A 26,834-nucleotide genomic window follows, 5' to 3' on the forward strand; every position below is an offset into this window, starting at 1 on the left:
CAGCAAGAAAGAAGAAACAATGGCAGTGCTTCCGGGTGGGGGTAAGTGGGGTGGCAAAGTAAACAAACCTGATTAGAGACCGATAAATGCTAACATTTGCAAAGCAAGTTAAACATGTGTGCGAGGAAAATTGGATAAGGGCGAAACAAAGGAAGAAAAAGCACGTAACAAAAGAAAGAAAGATAGAAAAGAAAAATGGAAGAATGGAACAAGGGATGAAGGGAACTCTCTTCCGGCGGACCTTTCTAGAAAGGGTCCAGAACGCGCAAAGTGGAGTTTTCATTTAGACAGCCTAGGGAAAGTCACTCATGATGCTATCTACTTTAGCATAGGAGAAACCAGGATAAAAACACGTGAGCGTAAAGTAAATGCGATTTTAGGAAAGTCACATGATCGAAAATTAAAGCACAAACTAAGAATGTCAAGAAGGTAGGAAATTACAACCAAACATGCAAAAATGTGTCATCCAAATTACAAATCAACTGCAATGCTATGACAAAACAAAATACAAACTAAGGGAATGAGACCTACAACTGCGATAATATTAAAAGCATATCAGGCGGCACATAATTACACGTTGCCACATTGTTAGTACCCAGTGAAAAAGAAGTGTCGAACCCCTTGCACACCTGTTTGCACTGGTAATACCTGTCTTGCGGTAACTACTTCTGCAAACACTGGAGAACGTTCGCTATTTGCACCTCTTTTAGCACATACTTCCAAGTCTGAATGACTGGGTTTAAATAACATAGTATTGCAGTTAAAGAGGTCAGAAAAACTGATGAAAATTAGAATAGAGGCTTATGCATTTCACAGTGAAATGGAATATTGGTTCACATGCAACAGGATGTCGAACAAACTCCAGTGTACATAATTACATAAAACGTATCTTAGCAGAAAATTCCAATCAAACTTTAAAACATGACATCTGCACAATTGCCTTAACACTTGACTTTGGCCTGGTTGTACAGCAATGAGAAAGAGTAAACTCATTAACCGCTCGGGTGCCATACAATGTTGCTGAGACTTTGAACTCAGAGTACCACAAAAGAATGACTTCTGAACAGATGTCACAAATGACAAGAACGTAACATATGTATACTGCGAGTTCTGTGCAGCAACTACATACTTCTAATCCCAATGTCGACATCTGTAACGCATGCCAGAGAGGGTAATCTGGTAAATCATTTCCTAGCTGGAAACAGTGAATGTGCGGCAGGCATCAATCCTGACTGGGGACTACAGTAACACGCAGAACCATCGGGAAATGCTGTATTCATATCCTGTTAAAACTATGAGCTGTGTGTCCAAAGCAGCAGTAAGTAAAGTATATTCATTTTTTTACATACCAATATCATTTATGAGCCACAGAAAGCTGGGAAAACCCCTCGGACTGGTGTCCAACGAGCCCTTTAACTCCTCAGCGAGATTTGAGCGAGGGGAGCACGGCACACGCATGAATAATGCAGGTCAGCCTTACTAAGCCAGCTCATGTTCTCTGACGGGGCAGGAACACGGCAGCAATCCAATCAGCAGAGCTTAACTCGGTGGCAACTAGTAAACAGCGTGGGATCGCCATGGCAGCGAATCAATAAGAACCCTCTAGGTATAGTATTAACCCCGAAATGCGGATCCTTGGTGAAGCATGCGATGCAAGTAAGGCCATTTTGTGGGAGAAGAGAGCGCCGTGCTGTGCCGAGGAGACCCGCTGTCAGACTCTTCCGTGAAGTGCACAGGGGGGCAGAAAAGGCACGGACAGCGGGAGGGGGGGGGGGTGGCACACGGGCAGCGGGAGGGGGGGCGGGAACGGGCACTCACCTGGACTTATTCCAGCGGCGGTCGTCCTGGAATGAACAAAACAAACCTAAAAAAAAAAAAAAAAAAACGCCCACCGCAGCATGACGTAGGAAAAGGGGTGGGATGAGTAAAAATCGCAGGAACGCCCACGAATCTGCTCCGGCCATGACGGACAGATGTCTGCTCCAAAGGCTAGCCTCCATTTATGGAGCTAGCCAATGGAACAGAGGGCGGATTCCCAAGCCACATACTCTAAACAAAAGATTTCGCCTTGCGCGAAACGCTGCTTGCGCAGCTTTTCGCCAGGTCGAAACCTAAAAAGGCATATATACATATGATCGCAACTCCACGCCGGCTAATCCGCGAGTTAAAGCGGAAAGTTATGTAATGGTCAGTCTGTCTATGAGATCTTGATTCGTGGACAAGATAGAAAGATCAACGCCCCGGTACTTGGCCCATGCAGTCCAGATTTTCCCGTGCTTCTGAGGGCAACCCCTGGCCTGAAACACCGCCACTTCAGCATACATACATTTATCTAATGCAGATTTCCAGGCCGCCACCCCGGGGGAGAAGAAGACTTCCATTGTTGGGCTATGTCGAGCTTGGCCAGTTTGAGTCTCAGAAAAAGTAGGTGTCTTTTATATATGTTCCCCCCTATGTCACCAGTACTGTGGAGGAGGGTCAGGCGTGGATCAGCTAGAAGGTCCCACCCCAGTACCCGCCCCAGGCAGGACAGTACTCCGACCAAAATGACGTAACGCCGTGCAGCCCCAGACAGTGTGTAAAAAGGATCCGTCTTCTGACTGGCATCTGAGGCATGTGGGGGATGGAGGCAGGTATAGTACACCCGATGCAGGTATTTAAACTGTATCAATCTGTATCTAAATGACACTGCTGAACCCCTACGACTGGCAAGAGCCTCGGTCCAGTCGTCATCTGAAAGGGTCGGTACATCCGCCTCCCATGCTGCCCGCGTCCGGTGCAGGTTCGTCTTAGTATGTGTGGCCAATGTCTGATAGAGCTTGTGGAAAAGTAAATTTTGCCATGTTCTGTGTCCCTACGCCTCCTCCATCATATGTTATGTGTGCATGATTAATATGCATATGTATTCCCCATGTTTGATTAAAGACGCAATTATAGTTGTGTCCACCTCTAGTATGCCAGTTTCCAGTCCTCGTGAATACTACGAATATCAGGCCTGTGTAAAGCTACGTTGCCACGTTTCCCAGTGTGCACGTTATTTCATTATAAAGTCCCCGTTTCTAGGCCTCAAAAGGGCCTGGACATCAGATTCAGCTCCTGTCTCCTGAGCCCTCGCTGAGGAGCCATCCAGCCCCCACCTGTATCCTCGACCCTTCACTTACTTCCTGCCTTGCAGTGCCCGGTCCAGCCTGGCTCTGCCTCTGAGCCTGCCAAGAGTATGTTATGGTTCCAGTTATCAGTTCAGTCCTCCTTCTCTACATTCCTAAGCTACTGAATCGCATTAATAGTTTCCGTCATTGTCTAGCCTTCACGTCTCCATGTAAGAGAAATACTGTATTTAATGATCATTTAATATTCTTCATCACGCACTACATGTAGAATAATGCATGCTTCAGTCTTAGAGTCCGTTAGCCTTTCCCCTCCTGACTTCTAGTTTATATCAACATGTTCTCTAAACATCAGATACTAGATACTGCTTAGGTACATGTCGCTCCGACCCTCCAGACTTCAGTCTCTGCTCCTAGCACAGAGTTCATAGCCCCAGCTTCTCCTTGTAACACGTCATTGCCAGTTTGCGCGCACCACCAGGTTAGAGGTCCCGGCTCCTTAGGTAGCCCCCTCCAATGTTTCCGCCCATTCATGACATATTCTGTTACGTTTGCATCACATGTCTATGTATACGCCCTGTTACACCCAGTTACACCTACTTTCACCCTTATCTTTCGCGACTGCTACGCGTCACGCCTCTTGCTCCACCCACTGCTACGCCTATTGCAATGTAATGCTATGTGTTTGCGCTATGTATATATGCTCATGTACTGTTATTAAAAGGTTATTCCCTTGTCCAGATCCTGCCCCCGGCAGCGCTGCCATCCTATTCCCGTGCAGGTTGTCCTGTTCCTGTCCTTATGCTGTATTAAAACCTGCAAAACTCCTACTACCTCGAATCTTGACTCTTATTTATTGAGCTATCTGTTATTCATTTATACATTCAAAAATAGGGTATTATTTATTTATTTACCACATAATGGCGCCCGAATAGGGACTTGCCCTTTCCCCACGCGCCGGTGAAGCCACGCCGGCCCCCTGACCCTCTGCAGCCGTGACGGAACCATACCGTGCACATGCAGATATTTCTGCTTCAAGTATCCCTCAGGCCCACGGAGGAAACGGAGGAGGCGGTCCAGCATCCAGACGAGGCGGTGGAGGAATGCGGCGAGTCCCGACCAGAGCTCAAGCCAAGAGTCCAAGGTCCGAGGTATCCGGAGGTCCACCCGTAACTGAAGTCCGAAGTCCGTCGTCGTCGAAGCAGTCCAGTCCAGTCCGAGGCCTTCCGTTCTTGCTGCCCGGTGAGTACCATTACTGGGGTAGTATCTAGACAGGGTCAATCTAATTGACTCTGGTCCGTGGGTTGGTGGTACCCAGACACACAAACGAAGTGTCCACTTCGGTGGATACGGGTCCTGACGTGTCTCTTTATGAGACCGGCAAGTTTCGTACTGTTTCAGCAGTGCATCTAGTTTCTGTTCTAGTCAGTTCAGTTCTCGAGAAAAATTCATGCATTCGGTTTTCCTGTAGTCCGTATTCCAGGTGGTATTCTGTTCGAACTGTTATTTATAATGTTCTTCATGTATCTTGATGTTGTGGTATGAGTGAGAAGTGATTTTCGTGTTTATTATGTACTGTATTGTGTCCAGATTATAGTTCAGTCATGCCGCTGTTTTCAAAATTACGTCAGTTAAAAACTAGAAAGGGTTTGTTAGAGGAAGCAGTTCCAGTCCCGCCTAGGGACAGTCCAGGTCATTTTATGTATCAGAAGCATGGCATAAGTGCCATACTATATCTAGATTTATGGGTAGAGTATACAAAACAGTTAGAAGAAAAGTATAGATGGCCCGTATCGGGTACATGGGATGCCGAGTGCATCATGCGAGTAGAAGAGGCATTATGGAAAAAGAAAGCCAGACAATCACAGAAAGATGCCATCGAGCTATGGCGTAAAGAAGCTCATAAAAGAACCGAAAAAGAAATCAGAAAGTCAGAATTAAGTAGAGAATCCTCGGAACGAGCACAAGAAAAAGAATTAATTGGCGAGAGGTGAACAAGTTAGAACTGAGCAATCAGACAGACAGAGGAATGCCCTCATTAAGGGTATGTACCCTCTTCTTGCCGAGGGCCTGCCAAAAGCGCCCCCGGAGGCATCTAGCAACTTTCCGCCACCATTAGTTCCGATCAAGTTACGTCACAAACAGACCGCAGCTGATATTTTCATCTCGTCCTATTTGGACGACACAGTCCCGGAATATGCAAATCCCGTTCCTGCTCCGCCAGTCCCTGTAAATCAGGTAATTCCTGCTCCTCCAGACACCGGGGTACCCTTTGCAGTCCCCCCGGTTCAGCCCGCCATACAAGTCCAGCCCGCATTCCAATTTCCCACCCTGCCAGGACGAAAAGCATCAGTTGATGATTCTAGTCTAGGGGCCGCAGGAGGAGGTCCTCCTCGAACCCCGCCGCCACATAAGCGTTTAGATGCAGCCGCATTACATATGCAAGCGTCACAACGTACGCCTAGACTGTCCGTTGCAGAAATAAGAAAATCCCTTGCCGAATGCTGTTATGACCCAGTCCCAGGCGAAGATGATATGGTTTTATATTCATTACGCGTAAGAAATGTGGCCGAGTATCTAGTCACCCTACCAGATATGAAGGAAGATCTAGACAGAATATATCGTTTCATCCGTACGGGGGAAGATCCAGAAAGTATTAGTGACGTCATGTCCCACAGGAAAGCTGAGACCCAGCTCATGGTATTAAAGTTCCTGATCAATTGCCTAATAAGAGAACAAGATTACCCGTCCAAAAATCCGGCCGAAATGAAAGCCCTGATGAAGTGGAGTAATAGTATAGCCGAGGGTAAGCATAAGACTATCAGTGCTATGGAGAGTATGTACAAGAAAATCCGTAGAGAAATAATGAAGATACACGAACAACGTAAAGCAGCACAAGTAAGCGAGAAAGAAAGTAACTCTGATCCTGAAGAGGTAGAGGACGAGAATTCCGCCAGAATAGCGTATGTAGGAAAATCTAGATTTCCAAATCGCCATTCACGTCTAGAACCCAAGTCTACTTTCCATCATCCAGCACCAGAACAAGGTTCTCTAGAACAAGTGTTTCAAGCTACCGATCACATTCTGAAATCACGAATCGGTTACAGCGAGTTAAGTACTATGCATGAACAAGAACTAGCCCGATCGGCAGTCCGATGGGTTACTGATTCTACCACTTTTCCGGACGAAATAGTGGCACAGATGTTCCTGAAATTGCCCCCAGCCGAGCAGCGACTGGTGGGTATGTATATGATCCAGCACCTCATTACTCTGTATGAGGGTCAGCACTCCGATCCAGGTCCGCTACATGATATCCTGAACGAGTTACTCCAGTATAGATGGAGAGGTCTAGGTACCGATTTAATTAGTGTCATTCTAGAACAACGCCACAAATATAGAACGTTTCTGAACCCGCATTTTGTTCATGTCTCACCCCCAGAAAGTAAACCATTTTACATAGACAGACAGAATCCGTTACGAGAAGTCCACCCGGTTAGAGGAACGGGTGGCGAAATGCAACGAGTGTTTGTATACACTCCGATCACGAAGATGGAACTTCTAGAGATGAAGAAATTAATTCCCTGTCATGACAAAGATCCAGCAGGGTTCCATAGAGAATTAAAAGACATGCTCCGTATGGGAGAATACACGTACCCAGATATAATTAAAATGTTAAAAGTTCTGTTGCCCGCAGGGGTGTATGAAAAGCTCAAGGAAAAAGACTGGGAGGTGGGAGAGAAAAAGATCGATTGGGCAGTCCTAGAAGCTGAAGATAAGATACGAGTACCAGGTACCGGTCTCGGAGATAAATGTAAAGAATTACCTGAATTATTGATTCAAGTTTTACCCAGATTATTAACAACTAAAAAGGAAGACTGGGATGCAATCTCAGCCTGTAAACAGAAACAAGACGAAGATATTAGTGATTTTTATTCTAGATTTGAGAAGTGTTTTAGCATCAACAGTGGCCTCAAGACAAGTAGTGAGTCATACCCTCACCTTTTTGTTACTAAATTAGTCGAGAATTCAAGTCCACCAATTAAAAATCGAGTTTTGAAAGTCGAAAGTACCTGGCAAGCTAATACCCCGTCCCAGATGTTGCAAATGCTCCAATACCACCAGAATAGAATCAGGGAAGAACAAGAACACGAGAGAAAACGTATGAAAGATACGAAAATGAAAGTACTAGTTGCACAATCTGTTCCTCAAGACAGTCAGAAGAGGGGTCCGAATCAAGCCAGTCATCCTGCAGCTCCCGTTAAAGGGAACTGCAATTATTGTAAACAGCCAGGTCATTTTATAAACGAGTGTGCAGTTCTGAAACACAACATAGCTACCGGTAAGACTAAAGAAAGACCACGTCCGCCTAGACAGGAACAAGTTTCACAGACTCCTCAGCCACAGAATGCACCACAGACAGGTACAGCACCGCAGCCTATTGCTGCAACACAGCATGTTACATCGCAGATGTACCAGTATGCACAGTCTGAGTATCCAGAGTACCAGCAGTATTCATGAAACAGCCTAGAGAGGGAGGTAGGCTTGCCTCTCATCGAGATACCTGTAGATCAAGAGGGTCCCTATGTTCTTAGTCAAGTACTAGGGAAAGACAGAAAGTTTTTGATTGATACAAGGGCAAGTAGGACCACAATTAGTCACGCCGAAGTTCCAGGGGCTCCGCTCTCAGGCTCAAGCAATGTTTCCCTTGGATTTTCAGGAAAACCTATCGTAAATGAGATTTCAAAGCCAGTTACTCTAGAAGTAGGTCCATTGTCCCGCACTACTGATCTGTTACTTACTAAGTCATGTCCGGAAAATCTACTAGGCATTAAGACACTGAAAGAATTAGGTGCAGTTATATGCTGTTCCCCAGAGGGAATACGATTGTTCCTACGTGACTTTAAGGGTCACTATGTATTACGAGATTTTGATTCAAGACTGTCTAATGTTCCACAGCATCTATGGGCGCAAGGTCCAACTGATGTAGGTTACATGCAAATCACACCCTATCGTGTGACTCTCAAGCCAGGTGTAGTGTTACCACGAATCAGACAGTATAGATTGCCACCGGAGGCTGTAGCAGCCTTATCCAAAATCATTGACGAGCTCATGGCTCAAGGAGTAGTTGTAGAAACTGACTCCAATGTATGCAATTCTCCGATCATTCCAGTCATGAAACGTACTGATCCAAATGCACCCCCGGTATATCGATTAGTGATTGACCTACGAGAACTTAATAAATGTATTATTCCTCAGTATCCAGTTGTCCCAGATATCTCGTCCCTATTAACAGCTATTGATTCCGAAGCCACACTCTTTACTGTAATCGACCTTAAGAATGCATTTTTTAGTGTTCCCATTCATCCAGATAGCCAGTTTCTTTTCGGATTTTGTTTAAATGGAAGGAGCTATATGTTCACACGAGCTCCTCAAGGTTTCACAGAAAGTCCTAGTATTTACAGTCAAGCACTTAAGAGACAACTAGACAACATTCACATGCCAGCTGACACTGCCCTGCTCCAGTATGTCGATCTACTGATCACAGCCCGTTCTGAACGTGCTTGCGAGCAAGCATCCCTTACAGTCTTGTATTTCCTAGCCGAGATGGGGCACAAGGTGTCCCCTTCTAAGCTTCAATTCTGTGTCCAGCAAGTGGTATACTTAGGACACTTACTGTCCAAGAGGGGTAGGCAGTTGACACCTGACCGTATCCAGTTAATAGCGAGTCTTCCTCAGCCCAAGACCCAGAAGGAGGTACGTGCTTTTATCGGCCTTACTTCTTATTGCAGACAATGGATTCCGCAGTATGCATTTCTAGCCAAACCACTGATACAGTTAACGACACAGGAGGCAGCCGTATCGACTGTCCTCCCTTGGACATCTGAACATACACTTAGTTTCAATGAGTTAAAGAAAGCCCTATGCCAAGCTCCAGTTCTAGCTACACCGAACTACAGTAAGCCTTTTACACTTTTTGTCACAGAACGCGAAGGTACAGCATTATCTGTTCTTACACAAGATCAAGCAGGACAATACAAGCCATGTGCTTATTTTTCGAGCACATTAGATCCTGTAGCCCAGGCTCTGCCTGCGTGCCTCAAGTCAGTTGCAGCCACAGCACTAGCTATCAGACAAAGTGACTCCATAGTCTTAGGACATTCCTTGACAGTACAAGTTCCACACTCTGTGGAAGTTCTTTTAAACCGAACCCAAACTCAGCACTTGACAATTGCACGTTTAACTGGTTATGAATTGACACTGTTTCAGCCACACATAGAAATCAGACGCTGCAACGTCCTTAATCCTGCTACACTGTTACCATCAGTTAATTCAAATTCTACCGCACACGACTGTGTGGAAGTAGTTAACATTACGACTAAACCAAGACAAGATCTGACAGATATTCCGTTACCAGATCCCGACCTGACACTTTATGTGGATGGTTCATGCATGAGAACTAGTACAGGAGAACTAGTCGCCGCGTATGCAGTGACTACTGACACTGAAGTTATAGAGACACACCGCATTGACACTCTGTCCGCTCAAGCAGCAGAGCTAGTTGCTCTGACACAAGCCTGCATATACGCCAAGAACCAGAAAGTTAATGTTTACACGGATTCACGCTACGCATTTGGAGTCGTCCACGACTTCGGAGTGCTCTGGCAGGAGAGAGGTTTCATGACTTCTCATGGAACCAAGATTCAGCATGGTCTCCTTATTCAAGCTCTGTTAGATGCAATACATTTACCGACATCCATTGCTATCATGAAATGCAAAGCACATACGAAAGTTACTGACATTATTTCCCAAGGTAATGATCTAGCAGATCGCACAGCCAAGCTTACATCACAGACTCCAGACATTCAAGTTAATCCGACACAGACACATACTCCAGATCCGACTACATGTATGACAGTTAAGGACCCTACACAAGATGTCATAGACATACAGTTACATGCTACTCCTGAAGAAATTAAGAAATGGTCCGAACAAGGAGGGGTCCAGACAGATCAAGGATGGTTAACGAAGGGTAGAGCCACATGGTTTCTCCCCGACTCTATGGTTCAAGTCATTATTAATACCGCACATAGTCCAGCACATTTAGGAGAAAAAGCTATGTTAGACAGTATCCAGAACATTTGGTTCAACAAGCATTTACGAGCTGCAGCCAAGCAGAAAGTCCGTACCTGTATGATATGTTGTCAGTTTAATCCAGGTAAAAGTGTCCCGGTGGAACAAGGTGGATTCCAGCCCCCTGACCACCCTTTTGAAGTCCTCCAGATGGATTATATTCAGATGGAGCGATGTCGAGGTTTCAAGTATGTCCTTGTAGTTGTATGCGCTTTGTCCAGGTGGACAGAAGCATATCCAGTCCCAGATTACACAGCCGCGACCACTGCCAAGCAGTTGGTTCGTGAGTTCTTCCCTCGTTATGGACTCCCTAGAGTCGTATATTCTGATAACGGCCAGCCATTCTCATCTGAGTTGATGAAGCACGTTTCCCTGTTGTTAGGGTACCAGTGGAAGTTTCATTGTGTACGCCATCCTGAAGCAGCTGGTCTCGTAGAGAGACATAATCAGACCCTGAAAATTCGTATCGCAAAAGTTTGTCAAGAGAAAGGTGTGGACTGGCTAGTAGCTCTGCCAGTCGCCTTGTTTTACATGCGCATGGTCGCACATTCCAGATCAGGTCTGTCCCCGTACGAGGTCGTATTCGGCCGCCCCCCTAACATGTGGGGTACACCTAGACCCCGAAGTATTACCGATGTTTCAAGTAATATGCTGACAGATTACCTAGCTTCCTTGATGTCTGCCCTCAACTCATGTCGTTCACAGGTTGCCGCCGCATTTCCAGACAATACCGAGGTGGCACCGCATGAAATCGTTCCAGGATCCATGGTGATGGTGAGGAATTTTGACAGATCAAGTCCGCTGGAGCCTCGCTGGAAAGAGCCCCGACAAGTCCTCCTCACCACCCGTACAGCCGTGAAGTTGGAAGGTCGCAAAGGCTGGGTGCACCTTTCTCATATAAAACAGTTTAATGGACTGAAACCCGTCTTAAAGAACATTTCCCAGGATTTGAAAGATTGCCAAAGCATTGTTCTCAAGGACTGTCCCGCAAATGACATTGATTCAAAACCCCCCCTGTTAGAGAAAACTCCGCAGCAGGAGTATAAACAGAAATTAAGGTCTAGTAAAATAAGTCAGTCAGTTTGATTGTCTAAGTCCTCCCCTAGGTGAAACGGTTAGACTGTTTCTGACATGTATAAAATAGACCCCCATAGTGAGAGAGTTAGTCAAAACTCAATCCGATGTATCGTTTTTCTAAGTTTCATATTATTTCTCAGCATTATGATTTCCTGCACCAGTTATGCATTCTACCTGTATCTTCCAGTTCCTCATGTAAATATGTCTTCTAATGTTACAGTAGAGCACATGTTTAGTGATCTGCCTCCTCATGAACTCTCTTACCGCCTCGCTATGCGAAATAATTCCTTTATCCGCATGTTACATTACTCACACCAGACCAGCAATGCCACTAATTGTTGGGTGTGTGGTCGACTCCCCCCTTTCCAGACACCGAAGGGAGTTCTGCCACTTTTTCCTTATCCATTTTCACATAATGGTTCGTGTGGAGCATGGTCCACGTTAACGTCATCCTCAATAGATATGTCTTTTCTTAACAGTACATGTTTCCCAGACAAGCAAGGTCTCCCTCACCGAACAGGTTTAGATCTAGAAAACGAAGTGTATAATTTAGGTAACTATTCGTCGAATTTTATGGTCCTGAATGTTCAGTCTGATTCTACTCCAGACTTACCTGCTATTTCAGTATTGCCAGTCAAAGGTGAATTATGTGTCCGAAATTATGGTTCTGTACATGTAGGACATAGTGATTGTACTACTATTGTCAAGTATAGTGACAGTGGGAAATCTATTTTCAAAGCTTCACGTCATTCCTATTTTATTTGTGGTCAAACTGCATATGTCCGTCTGCCCCTCGATTGGGAGGGAACCTGTTACATTGCCTTCCTACTGCCACCTGTTTTCCTAGCCCCATCTGATTATCACAGAAACACACATCTAGTACACATTAGACATAGAAGGGAGTCCCCAATTGTCGATTATACTGAAACTGCTCTAGAACAGTATACAGATTTCAATAGAGGTTTCTTCTTCTTTATAGGACCTATCCAGAATAGTAAACTGATCCGTAGGTTAACAAGAACCCTTGAAGCTGTAGTAAATGAGACTGCCTCTGCTCTAGGTAACTTAACCGAAGAACAATCTGCTATGAGATTTGTCGTTTTGCAAAATCGTCTCGTCCTTGACGTCATACTGGCCGATAGGGGCGGGGCCTGTAGAGTCATCGGATCTAGTTGCTGCATTTTCATTCCAAATAACGCGCCGTCTGTTTATTCAGCTATAACCAGACTTCATAAAATTGCCCATCTGTTACACCAAGATCCAGGCACCTGGACATGGTCCGGTTGGTTCTGGAATATAATTTCCGCCTGGGGATGGAAAGTCTTGTCCTTTCTAGGTATTGCAGTAGCGATTATATTCAGCTGCTGCCTCTGTATACAATGTGGCCCTGCGATTTGCGGCATTTGTGCTACATCATGTATCCCTAGTCCCAAGTCCCGTTCTAAATCCCGTTCCAGGATAATTCGAGACGAACAAATGATACTGTATGAAATGATAGATGGTATCATGAATATTGATGTTTCCTGATGGAAACGTAGTGACAAGGAGGGAATGTGGAAAAGTAAATTTTGCCATGTTCTGTGTCCCTACGCCTCCTCCATCATATGTTATGTGTGCATGATTAATATGCATATGTATTCCCCATGTTTGATTAAAGACGCAATTATAGTTGTGTCCACCTCTAGTATGCCAGTTTCCAGTCCTCGTGAATACTACGAATATCAGGCCTGTGTAAAGCTACGTTGCCACGTTTCCCAGTGTGCACGTTATTTCATTATAAAGTCCCCGTTTCTAGGCCTCAAAAGGGCCTGGACATCAGATTCAGCTCCTGTCTCCTGAGCCCTCGCTGAGGAGCCATCCAGCCCCCACCTGTATCCTCGACCCTTCACTTACTTCCTGCCTTGCAGTGCCCGGTCCAGCCTGGCTCTGCCTCTGAGCCTGCCAAGAGTATGTTATGGTTCCAGTTATCAGTTCAGTCCTCCTTCTCTACATTCCTAAGCTACTGAATCGCATCAATAGTTTCCGTCATTGTCTAGCCTTCACGTCTCCATGTAAGAGAAATACTGTATTTAATGATCATTTAATATTCTTCATCACGCACTACATGTAGAATAATGCATGCTTCAGTCTTAGAGTCCGTTAGCCTTTCCCCTCCTGACTTCTAGTTTATATCAACATGTTCTCTAAACATCAGATACTAGATACTGCTTAGGTACATGTCGCTCCGACCCTCCAGACTTCAGTCTCTGCTCCTAGCACAGAGTTCATAGCCCCAGCTTCTCCTTGTAACACGTCATTGCCAGTTTGCGCGCACCACCAGGTTAGAGGTCCCGGCTCCTTAGGTAGCCCCCTCCAATGTTTCCGCCCATTCATGACATATTCTGTTACGTTTGCATCACATGTCTATGTATACGCCCTGTTACACCCAGTTACACCTACTTTCACCCTTATCTTTCGCGACTGCTACGCGTCACGCCTCTTGCTCCACCCACTGCTACGCCTATTGCAATGTAATGCTATGTGTTTGCGCTATGTATATATGCTCATGTACTGTTATTAAAAGGTTATTCCCTTGTCCAGATCCTGCCCCCGGCAGCGCTGCCATCCTATTCCCGTGCAGGTTGTCCTGTTCCTGTCCTTATGCTGTATTAAAACCTGCAAAACTCCTACTACCTCGAATCTTGACTCTTATTTATTGAGCTATCTGTTATTCATTTATACATTCAAAAATAGGGTATTATTTATTTATTTACCACAAGCTGACGGATTTTGTGTTCCCCCAGATCACCCATCAACAGTCTACCCTCCAGGGGATGGAATTCTGGCAGCGTCGTAAGGTTTTTAATCAGGGGAGACAGAGCGTGGCGCAGCTGGAGATATTTATGGAATTGGGATTTGTGTAGGTCAAACTCCTCCTGCAGCCTTTGAAAGGATTTAAGTGCGGGACCGCGCATCACATCACCCAGTGTCGAGATCCCTATTGTATCCCACCGACGGAACCCAGGCAAAGCCGCGACCGATTGGAGGCATGTGCCCCGCCAGAGGGGCGTCTCGCACGTCAGCATACCCCACCAACCCATGGACTTCGAAACATTTCTCCATATCTGGATCACCATGCGACAGGCCGTGGGAGAGCTTCCAGGGTGGAGTTACTATACAAGAGATCTAGCAGTGGATAGACCTCTAGGAAGAGCTGCTCCACCACGTAAGCCGGATCGCCCTGCGGATTATACCACCATTCATTGATAACCAGTAGTTGGGACGCCTAGTAATAAGATCGTACGTCTGCCGCCGCGATAGCCCCACAGTAAGTAGATTGGACAGAGGCCGCCAGAGCCACCCGGACCGCCCCGCCATCCCACAGGAAACTGTTCAGGAGAGCATTCACTTGACGGAACCAGGACGGAAGGATGGGATAAGGGTAGTTTTGCAATTTGTATAATAAGCACGGCAATGACAACGTTTTAAAAATCGCAGACCTGCCATACCGTCGTCTCCTCCCGGACCACAGGAAACAGAGGGGCCATGTTAAGCGACCACGCCTAGGTGGGATCCCTGGTGATATGGACACCGAGGTATTTAAATCTGTCATTTGCTATGACGAGCTGTGAGGCCCAGTCTTGACACCCCTGCTCCCCCATATCGGAAAAAGCGTAGACTTAGACGGGTTGGTGCGTAGCCCCGTCGCCTCGCCAAATACCCGCAGAATCTCAAGCACCCTCGGTCCGGTAACCCTGGGGTCCGAAAAGAAGAATAGTGCATCGTCCGCGTACAATTTTATCTGTGTATTCTGGGGACCAAACCAGGCCCCTATAGACCGCATCCAGGCACACCCACGCCACCAATGGCTAGATGGCCAGAGCGAAAAGAAGCGGGGACAGAGGGCATCCCTGTCATGTCCCCCGCCGGATATGAAAGGGGTCCGAGCGATACCCGGCCACTCTCACCCAGGCCGTCAGGTGGGTGTATAGAAGTTTAACGTAAGCTCGAAAGCGTGGACACATATTAACCGCCTCCAGTAATTTAAAAAGGTATGTCCAGCTCAGGGAGTCAAAGGCCTTGTCAATATCGGCCAGTAGGACCGCTGCGGGATGTCCCAGGCAGTGGCGTAATGCGCACAACGTATGTTATGCCTGGTGGAGCGGTGCGGCATGAAGCCTGACTGGTCCGGGTGGACGAGATCCAGAATACAAGTGCAGAGGCGATCGACCAACACCTTCCCCAGCAGCTTCGGCTCAAAGTTCAATAAGGATATGGGGCGATACAAGCCCTGGTCTTCCGGCGGTCGGCTGGTTTGAGGAAAACAACTATTTCGGTATGCCGCCAATCCGGGGGCAAGATTTCCTGCTCGAGCGCCTGGTGTAGTGCTCCAGGAAGGTGGGGACCAACGGTCCCCATGTGAGGACGTAGGAAGTCGCCGGGGAACCCGTTGGGTCCAGGTGCACAGCCCGGGTGGATATTGGTGAGGGCGTCAAGAGAGATGGGTTTATGAAGGGCGTCCCACAGCTCATTGCATAAGCGCTTCGGAGGGATATCTACGAGGAAGGCATCTATGAGCGAATCTGCGAGTTCCTCACAGGCACTGTGAAGAGTAGCGTAGAACTCTGCGAAGACCTACTCCACTGCCTCTGGGGGGGCGGGGTGGAGCACAAGGCGCCAGTAGAGGATCTAAGTATCGGGATCTGCGTCGGGCGGACCGCGCCTGGCAGAGTCTGTGGAGCATCTGACTGGATTTGTCACCCCGGTATTGTGTCGCCAGTCAGGCTTCCTTGGCATAGTTTGTAAGCAGCTGGCGCAGCTGATGCTGAGCATGGAGCAAAATTGCGGCGAGCACCACTCCCCGAGGCCTCCACCACCACCTCCTGGAGGTCGCGTTGACGCTCCTCCAACTCTATAATCTGTGCCAAGCGACGTCTCTTTTCCCCTGTACGGTAGCTAATATCTACCCCTCGTATCGTGGGTTTGAAGGCTTCCCAAAGCGATATCTTGGATGTAATCAACCCGACATTCGAGGCAAAGTAATCAACCATAGCACGATGACGTGCCTCCCGGGATCTCGAAGCAACCATGGTGACATTTGCCAGCGATAGGGGGACCGGCTGGTCTGCAGACAGAGTATGAGCTGGGTGGGTGAGTGGTCTGACAGGCCTCGGTGGAGGATGGAGGTGGACCTAACCCCCATGTGTGTAGCTATGTCGAAGAAATATGTAGTCTAAACGAGAGAGCGTGGGGTGTACTAAGACAGATACGTGTAGCCATCCTCGAAGGGGTGGAGGGCCCGCCATGTGTCCATCCTGCCCAAAGTATGCGCCAGGATGTTGAGTTGGGATCTAGGAGGGGGAACGGATGGAGGATGCGCCCGCCACCTGTCCAAAGGGGCCATAACGTCATTTTAATCACCCCCAAGTATTATCAAGCCATCAGGAAGTTCTCCCCAGAGCTGCGTCAGTCTGTCCACAAACAAACGTCTGGCTAATGGGGGTGGGGCGTACATACTACCTATGGTCATCTGTTCACCCGCCAGAGTACCTGAAACGACAGTGAAACGGCCGCGGGGGGTCAACGCATTGTCGAGTAATCTGGAAAGGGACCGTGCGATGGACGAGTATGGCCGTGCGCCCCTGGAGAAGCCCGAATGATACACCAAGTGGTAGCCAAATCTGGAAAGGCATGGGCCTTATTGCCTAGCAGGTGGGTCTCCTGTAGGAGCAAAACATTGGCAGAGTAGCGCTCGGCTTGGGTCAGTGCCGCCCCTCGCTTGACCTTATTCAGCAGGCCCCGCACATTCCACGACACAATATTGAGGTCCCCCATGGGGACGTCCCTAGCTGTGTGTGTCATGGGCCCTAAATGGAGCAAAGCGCAGATGCCTACACAAGCTTGTGAGTCGGTGCGGTGCAAACAACATACAACCTAACTTAGAAACAAACTGTTCAAACCCCCACCTCTGCCACCACCCTATACTCCCTGGAACATGGAGTATCTGTCGCGGCAAGAGTCTAGTCCAGGCCCTCCAACGAGAAGACCACAGCGGACCCTCCCTTCCACCCCTACCCATCAACTTAGAATAAGAAGGCGAGTCAGGTCCAACCCAGCCAGAGAGTATGTAATAGGTCCCTTCGACATAGCGTCCGGGCTTAGAGTGAGGCATCCCTGCTGACAACAAAAGGGAATAGAGCAGCCAACATTAGCACAACCCCCAGAGTACCTCACTCCGCTGCATCTGTCGTATCCTGGGAGCGCCAATTGGAGCAGGAGCGGCGCTGCCATTGAGAGGCATCTCCACCATGACGGCCACTCCGGTGTGAGGAGTCTGAATCGTGAGGCGGCGGAGTGTGTGGTTTAATGTGCTGGCGTTTGTCAGTCCATGCAAAGACCTCCTCAGGGGTGTCAAATAAGTAGGATTTGGATTGATAGAGTACTTTCATGCGGGCTGGGAACGTAAGAGCATAGGAGAGGTTCAGGTCACACAGTCGCCGCTTCGCAGCTACAAAGGACTGTCGCTGGACAATCAAGAGTGTAGTCAGGGAAAGCCATGATTGGATGGGACTCAAAGACCATTTTCTCCTTGTGTGTCCGGGCAAAACGCAGTATGGCATCTCGGTCTGCGTAGTTAAGGAGGCGAGCAGTGACTGGTCGTGGGCGTTCACCCGGCTGTGGCCTCGAGCCAGGGCTTGATGTGCTCTCTCGACCATAAAGCAGGATGAAATGTCCTCAGCGGGTAGCAGCGCCTTGAGCCAGTTTGAGAGGAAATTCCCCATCGAGGACCCCTCGCATCCTTCCGGAAAGCCCACCAGACGGATGTTGTTGTGGTGGGCCCTCCCTTCTGCGTCTTCGGCCCTAGCTGCTAGGTCCTTGGAGATCATGGCCAGCTTGTCGACCTTCTTCTGGAGGGTGGACACAGTATCTTCCACCGTCAAAACCCTCGTCTCGGCCTCCGTCATTCGGTCCACTTCCTTCCGAAGATCCTGGCGGAGGAACCCCACCTCGGACCCCACCGCTCCTATCTGAGCCTCAAGTGCCACGCAAGACTGCGTGATGGCCTCTAGAAGCATCACCGTATCCGAGGAGACCCCACCAGCGGCCTCATTCCCGGCCGTGGCGTACTGATCCATAGTGGGCTGCTAATGCGCCGGCGTTGTTTTTACCCATAGTGGGGTGGAAGCCCACTCACCGGCGGTCCGAGGCAGCACAGTCCACGGAGCAGCAGAGCAGGGGGAAGGACGGCAGGGACCAGCCCCACCGCGTGGCAAGACAGAGCACCCCCTGCCGTCCCGTCGAGCAGGCACCACTCCCCAGTGTACCGGTCCCAGCAAGTCAGGCCGCCAGGCGGCTCGGCCCGGCCCACGGGCTGCAACAGAAAATATCAGGCCCACCTGCTGTCCGCCGCCAGTAAACTATACACGGCTGCAGCAGAGAAAATGAGCACCCCACCTGCGGCGTCTCTGTCCTCAGGGGCCAGCCTCGGACCCCATCCGGTGCACTCCTGACATTGATGAGCTCCACGGGCCCCAGCCCCCTCGCCAAGCTTGAGTACCACCAGAGCTCCGTACCTGGCACAGGCCTCACTATTCCCCGGGGTCCGGCCCAGCTCCCGCAGTCACATCAGGGGGACCGTGGACATGTAGAGGCCCCACCCCGCCTCCGCCAGGCACCAGCAGTCAACTCTGTCGCTAGAGGGGGCATGGCGGCAGCAAAGCGAGACCCACCTCCTGCCAGGATCACCGGCCAGGCAGCCACTCGCAAGGGGCACGTCAATGTATGGGCTCTGGCTCCAGCCCTCCCCATTGCGCAGCCCGCCAAATCGTAGGACAGACCGGGGGTGGGGGCTCCACCGCCGCCGCACACCCCAGCTCAGCGCTGGGTCTGCTCCCGTTTGTCACACCCCCGAGCCTAGGCACTCAGGCAGCTCCCTCTAGGCCCAGGCCTCCTCAGCCGCAGGGAAGGAGAGGGGGAATGGGCGCCGCGGTGTCACCGTGCGAGCCGCCGACTCCGGGATCGGGCACTCAGCACAGCAGGCCGACCCAGCAGATCAGCCCCGCTCCAGGCGCTCGCCGCGGGACGCCCTGCTTCAGTCCTTTCGCCGCCGCCCTCGTAGAAGCCACGGCGGCAGCCCGCCAGCCAAGAACAGGTGCGGCATCCGATGCGGGCACCCCCGGACCTCCGGGACACACCGTCCGATGCCTGGTACGTACCCTCCAAAGCGCCCTGTAATTTCAGTCTGTCGGGACAAGGATAATAGGCGGATGATGGCTCTGGCAAGGGCGGACTGCGGAGCTCTAATGAGACCGGTCCGCCATGATCGGCACCCAAGCCACGCCCCCAAAGTACTGATTTTAAGAAGGCAATAGAGGTCCAATTATCTTATACATGTATAAAAATTCATTCAAATCCGCTGCCTCAACTTCTTCCTCCAAGTAAGGTAAATTTTTGAATATTTCTTGTACCTCACACAAACTATTCATCAACAGTGAATTTCTCCTTTCCTTTAAGGGATGAGATTAGAAGCACATACTTTAGCATAATGATTGAAAGCTTTCTTCCATTTAGAACATTTAATTGGAGGATCTGCTGGATAAGTGAGGAAAAATGGTGGAGGAACAATATTCTGCATGTTGACACCATGTACAGAAAAATGTTATCAAAATAGAAAACACAAATAAAAAACACAAACCAAACAAAATAAGGAATGACAGTAACACATTCCTTTTTATCTCCTCCAGCAGGAAGTCTTAACACTGAAGATCATGTGGTGCAGAAGGAAAGTATAAACACAAAAAAGATTGGCTCAAATTCCTTCTCTGGTGAGTAGTCTAGACACAGCAGATCACGTTGTGCAAGAAAGAGGTGGTCACGGCCACGTGGCGATATCCAGTTTACAAGTACTGTGAGTGAAGCAGCAATAGAGAAATAGTGAACAGTGGTTCCTTCTTCAGAAGTAAATTTGAACGGTAGGTTGGCAACACTAAACAGGCACAACAATGTCGATTTTGCTGCATGGGGTCCGTAGCAAAAGCGTTTGTTGCCGAAGCTTGAGCGAAATAGTGCATACACAGAACGTGGCACTGTTTACTGTTCCTTGCACACACCTCTTCACTTGCACAGGCTAAGAGTGCACATCTCCTTTACGGTTCAAAAGCAGAGATGCCTCGCATGGAGATGAACCTGCTTCTCTGCTCTCGCTTATCCCCGCGCTACAGTGGTTGCAGTTGCTTTTAGTACTCAAGACTTTCCTCTTGTATATTGAGCAGCCAAAAATAAAGATTTCAGTGGCTGAAATTAACAAGCATTTACAATGCAATGGTCTCACCTTTGCAAAAGTTAGAGCTATTGGCATTGTAAATGACACATTTTTTATGTATGTGTAGATTTTGAAACAGATAAATAAATGGCATTGTTTTTTACAACGCCAATACCTTAATCTCTCGCAAATGCGAGACCTATTGCATTTGCACACACACACTCACCCAGAGCCACACACACACACACAGAGCCACACACACACAGAGAGCCAGACACACACACATACAGAGCCAGACACACACACATACAGAGCCAGACACACACACATACAGAGCCAGCCAGACACACACAGAGCCAGACACACACACACAGAGCCAGACACACACACACAGAGCCAGACACACACACACAGAGCCAGACACACACACACAGAGCCAGACACACACACACAGAGCCAGACACACACCCACAGAACCAGACACACACCCACAGAGCCAGACACACACAAACAGAGCCAGACACACACAAACAGAGCCAGACACACACACACAGAGCCAGACACACACACACAGAGCCAGACACACACACACACACAGAGCCAGACACACACACACACAGAGCCAGACACACACAGAGCCAGACACACACAGAGCCAGACACACACAGAGCCAGACACACACAGAGCCAGACACACACAGAGCCAGACACACTTACACACCCTCAAACGCAGTAGCTAATGTAGTGTAGTTTGCAGAATGTTTGGTACCGTCCTGCGAATTTGGGCACAATCAGCTCTTAAAGTTCCCTGATACTGCGTCCACTTGATTGTATCACTATACAAAAAAATTAACTGTGCACAGACACTCGCTCTCACTTAAATGACATAACTTGCTATTAATCACATTCAACTGATTGTGTGGAACTGGGCAGACGGGGATTACTTGTACGTCAATAGTTTTACATAGAACTGCATAAAAGCGATTTAAAAATTAAAATCACTGCAATCATACATGAACCCTTAAAACCCACAGACAGTAAACAGCGCACAAAGCACACACACACAGCCCCACACCCACAGAGCCACACACACACACACACACTCAAACGCAGTAGCTAATGTGGTGCAGTTTGCCGAATGTTTGGTACCGTCCTGCAAATTTTGGCACAATCAGCTCTTAAAGTTCCCCGATACTGCGTCCACTGTATTGTACCACTATACAAAAAAAGCCACTGTGCACAGACACTCTCTCTCACTTGCCTGACGATGCCCCTCCTACTTTTGCCATGTTGTTTTTTTACAGGACAAGATAGAGAAAGAGTCAGATTTACGATACAGCCTTATCGGAATTATATAATTTTGGGGCAAAACTATTTTACAAAAACTGCATACCTGCCAATCATCAGAAGGCATAAGCACATTTTCTATTGGTTTTGTCATCGTTCCCCACTGAGAGTTCTCTTTTGCGATATTTATGTAGCGCTAGTAGCCGGGAGCTTCTAGGCACTGGTGATCTGTGGTTTACCTGTGCGTAACATTCTCGCTGCACACTGAAGTCTACAACATTCTAGCCTAGTGCCTGTGTTTGCCGCTCCCTCGACAGCCTGCTGACTCTTTGGTCTAAGATCATAGAGATGTCAGCTAACAAGACCCAGATAACCATCTCCCAGCGCTGCCCATGCTTTTCAGTGTCGCCCGGAGTCATTATTCATTGTTAAGCTGCGCCTCTTCGCATCTGTGCCCCCTGAAAAGGCGATGCCCCTCCTACCTCACACGTGGCTGTTCTTCGGGAGATTTTCACAAGGCTGAGCGTTCAATGTGCATTCGTTGTGAACACAGGTATTCGACCAGAACGAGTAATGACGTTTACTAAAGAGATAGGTTGAGGTATTTTCTTACCAAAGCCACTGCAACACGGAATACGAAATCCAATAAGAAACAAGATGCGAGGATTTTTCAAGTTAATCCATGCTAGGGTTAAAACATTGCATGTACCTTTGCACTGCACTCATACAAGGGTGCATCAGTGCTTATTACACCTACAGCCACGTTTATTTTCATAGCATGGCATAAACACATTTTGATGCACATACATACACTTTTTATTGTGCCTCCTGTAATGCAGCTTTTCAGCCTCTCTTCATCTGTCCCAACTTGCACTCTGGGTGAGCCACGTTTCATTCTGCTGCTAAATGTCACAAGCACGTCTCTTAAAAGTGGCGTACAAGCGGGTCGGAACGTATCAAATTATATTTGCAAAAGCAGATTTCAGAGCGGAAACCAGGCGTTTGTGGCGCAGGACGCGCTGAACATGATGAGCTCGGAGCAGTGAACAGACAACGCCTTCCTCCCAGGACCGTGAGAGGAGGCAGTCTGGTGTTAGCTTGGGCGGGTGAGTCAAACACTGCGTTACGTGCTATTGGAATGGGGACGCTAGGCGAGTAACGTTGCGCGAGCCTCAACAAACGGCTCGCGCGCCGCACACCTTCGAATCTCGCCGGTGTCTGACTGAAACCTACGGCCCAGGAAGGGTCAACGCAGCGCGGCGTTAAGCAGGGAGGCGCAGAGCGGCAGAATTCACCCGACATCAATCAGCAAGGGTTGGGCACAGCTGCCCGCCCTCTTGTTGTTGTGGTACCGATATATGGTCAACGCGCGCCGGCGGGGAGGTAGCGTTGCCCGTGGATGCTGCAGAACTGCAGATTTTTTTTCCCGTATTGATGCGCATTAAAGGGCACGGACGGCTGAACGAGCTCGGAGACGGACGCGGTTAACCCGTGCCGCCCGTCGACGCTCCGAGGAGCGGCATCGCTTTTTAGCAATGTCATGATTTCAACCAGCCCTTAATTATTGTGCACCACCCGCAAATTCGATCGCATTGGTCTCTGGCTCGGCTAAACAAACTACAACTTCCAGAAGCCAAAGGGAGAGGCGTAGTCATATGACCCAGGAGGCTATTCCCGCACAGACACACAGCAGAGACATGGCGGAACACTAAACAGTAGGAGCGAGCACTGCAAAAATTAAACCACAAGACAGAAGGTGCGCTGTAATTCGGCCCCCAGAGTTTTAACTAAAGTCCGCTGATAAATGGGTGCGTTCATAACAAAGTCTTTTAAACCCTTTCAGCTAGAAATATTGAAGGCGGCAGAGTAACTCATTAACGAAGACGCGCCGAAACACAGTAAAGTGATAAAACTACGGCACACACAAGTAAGAGCTCGCTTTACTTAAAGTGACTTCGAATGTTTGTAAATTATAACCGACTTTCTGTTGGAATTTAAAACAAATCTATTATTTACAAACAGAAGGGTGGTTCCCCCAGACCGTCTTTTAACGCAGGACCGGTCTGCAGCACGAGTTCACTGCATCAACTATTACAAGTAAGTCCGAGTACCAAAAATGCAAAAAATGTTTTAAGAAATGCCCATTTTGTTAAACACAAGGAGACAATGTCATGTCTCTTTTCATCAACACAGGAAAAAAAGTCTCCATATCAAGAGTGTACACGCCAAAGCGGCGCTGGAACATTAAGGTAAATCCGTGCGCTAGAAAGCCGCAGCACAACAATACAAAAAGATAAATAGGAGAAGGCACTAACCCGTTGGGTACCCAGGTTTGCCCTGAGGAAAAAACCGAACAATTGGACCGGGTTTGGAAACGCGTCGGCATTTCCGATCAGATTCGTCTCTCCAATTCGCCAAGGGCAGAAAACAAAAGGGTGTCCTAGTTGGGCACATTAGGTCAAAACAAGCCCATGGTGAAAATCAGTCCTGAAACATATAAAGAAATAAGTAGACAGGACTAAAACATAACTGAGTCTGGTGTACCTTTGTATGAAGTTTTTATAAAGATTGAATTGTAATGATTTATTCATATGCATGAAACCGTTTTGAATTATGATTTGTTTAGCACAATGTGTTTACAATTTATGTTAGAATGTGTTAAAACCTCGTATAAGAAATGAAGAAATGTCTTATATGAAACTTGTTAAAAATAAGTGAAATGGGGGAGGAGCCAAGCTCGCGTCCGAGATGGCCGCGTTTTAGCTCGGCTCCGATCACTCTCCTGTCTGCAACAAATATCCTGTACTTTATCCTGCCCCGGGAAGTATTCCACGATGTGCAGTGGAACGACGATAACTCACAGGCACTTACCGTTTGCTCCGGTGATTCCTGGGTGTCACGGATCCTGAGTTACGCCCCTGTCTGCTTCGGGGCCTCCGGAGCGGCCGGGTCTGGCACTCCTTGGCGGCGCCCGGGCTGGACGGGGCGCGGTGGCCGGCCCTTGGTGGTGGTGTGGAGTCTGTCGAAAGGGCCGCTGTGCTAATAGACCGATTGCGGCCTCCCGGGCCTGGTCCGGCGGTCCTGCGGCCTGGTGTTGGGGAGCTGACTTCCATGGACGGGGTTAACCGTACATCTGGCTCGTCTCCCCTTTGTTCTCCGGCCCGGCCATTTTGAGTTCCTCCGCCCGGACTCGGAGAACGGTGCCGGCGGCGTGTGGGGTGCCGGCGCATCGCCTTCTTCTGGTGGCTCCCCTTCCTGCCCTGGTGGCACTTCCGCTGGTGGTTGCCGGTGTCCTGTTTTGCCCCGCTGATATCCGGGCGGGGGTCGGTGTTTGAGGCGGCCCCGCCGGGCTTCTAAGATGGCGGCCGGCCCCATGATTCTCGGCCTGCGGGGACCGGCGATGCGGGTCCGCCGCGCGGCACGTTTGCTGAATACTGTAAAGGTGAGCCTACGCTTCGCGACATCCTCGCCGCCCTGCGCTCCTGGGGGGCACCCACGACCGCACCGACCGCTATCCTGGAGGGGGGTCCCTTTGCTGGGCCTGCCGGACCCCCCTCGGTTTGTGCGGCTTCATCTCTGTTGTGTGCTGCTGGAACTTTCCTTGGGGTCGTGGACCTGGAGGCTGCTGTTGGTGTGGATGTACGGGGGTCCGCTGCCCTTCTTCGTCCTGTGCCTCCTTCTGCTCCGGAGGTTCCCCGGCTGGATCCCGTCTGGACCGACCTCGATGGGTCTCCTTTTCCTCTTTTGCCTCACATGGCCGTACGAAGATCCTGTGACGGTGCCGCTGGACCGGCTTTCTCCGTATTCTCATCGGAACTTTGCCTGCTTAGCCTGAAGTGGTTACTGTACTTTCTGGATCATCCGGGTCACGATCGCTACAACTTGAGTGTATTTTTGATTCGACTCCCTGTTATTCACCTCCTGTTTTATGTGATCTGGTTCCTGGTGCGCTGGACGATTACAGTTTGCGAAAAACGAGGACAGGGTTGAGCTGATCTTGCCTCTGTGGACTGTTATTTTGTGGTATGGTTGGGTGATCCGTTCATAATTGTATGATTATGTTTGATACGTCTTTACGTTCCTGGAGCTTATCCGTGTGTTTCTTATCTTCCCGTGGGCTCTGAGTATTTTCGGGCGGGGGGGTGGGAGCTGAAGGGGTTTTGATTATGTGGCTCCTCTCCCGCTGGTTTTCCCTGTTTTCCCTTCCCCCCCTTTTTTAATCTAAGTGATTCTTTCTTTCTTATATTTCTCTATATTTCGGGTTCTAATTAGGGCGACAGGCACGCTGCTGGGGGGTAGGCCATAGCCTTCTGCAGGGGTGCAGGGTGGGCTGTGCGGGGTGGTGGGGGGGTCTGTTTATTGTATCTTTCCCTGTTCCTCTTTTTGGATCTATGGCTCTTATGTATCCCCTAATTTCGTGGCGCGGTGTCGGCACGTAGCCCCCCGGGGTGTTTGTGCTGGCATGGCCCTTTTGGTATGTTTGCTGTCACGGTTTACTGCGCATTCATTTCTCCTGTTGCCACTAGTTCCATGTGCCGAATTGGTATTGGGTGCTTTGTTAGCCGTGGGGGGCGTGCACTGACGCTGCGCCCTCACTTTCCCCCTCCCCCTTTTTTGATGTCCTCTTCCTCCCCTTTTTTCCCTTTCCCCACCCCATTTTCTTTTCCTCCCTTGGGTTGTTGTAACGGAGGGCTTTTAGTTTTGTAAGCGTATTTTTCGCTGTTTTATTATTATGTGCCCTGGTAGTGGTGGGTGGGTGCTGAGCAGCGATTGTGATTGTTCTTGATGTGGGACTCACGTTCTGCCTTTGCCAAAATGTATTGTTCTGTTGGTCTTTTCCTGTATTCGAGACTTCGGCTTGCTCACGGCCCACCACGGCCCTCTGGACTTTATAGATTGTCATTATCCTGTGACACCCTTTTTTCTATTATAAAATTAACCTACTTTTATCCTGTCCGTGATGGCGACTCAAAGACTTGTTGCCTTTGCCTT

At 48.8% G+C, this 26,834-nt stretch overlaps 1 protein-coding gene across 1 annotated transcript in view; it reads right to left on the reverse strand.

Moving 5' to 3' along the window:
- MPHOSPH10 (M-phase phosphoprotein 10) overlaps positions 1-26,834 on the reverse strand; it is a 223,162-nt gene that overhangs the window by 147,388 nt on the left and 48,940 nt on the right. The window lies entirely within an intron of this gene.

Source organism: Lissotriton helveticus, chromosome 3_2, assembly GCF_964261635.1.
Source record: "Lissotriton helveticus chromosome 3_2, aLisHel1.1, whole genome shotgun sequence".
Lineage (NCBI taxonomy): Eukaryota > Metazoa > Chordata > Amphibia > Caudata > Salamandridae > Lissotriton > Lissotriton helveticus.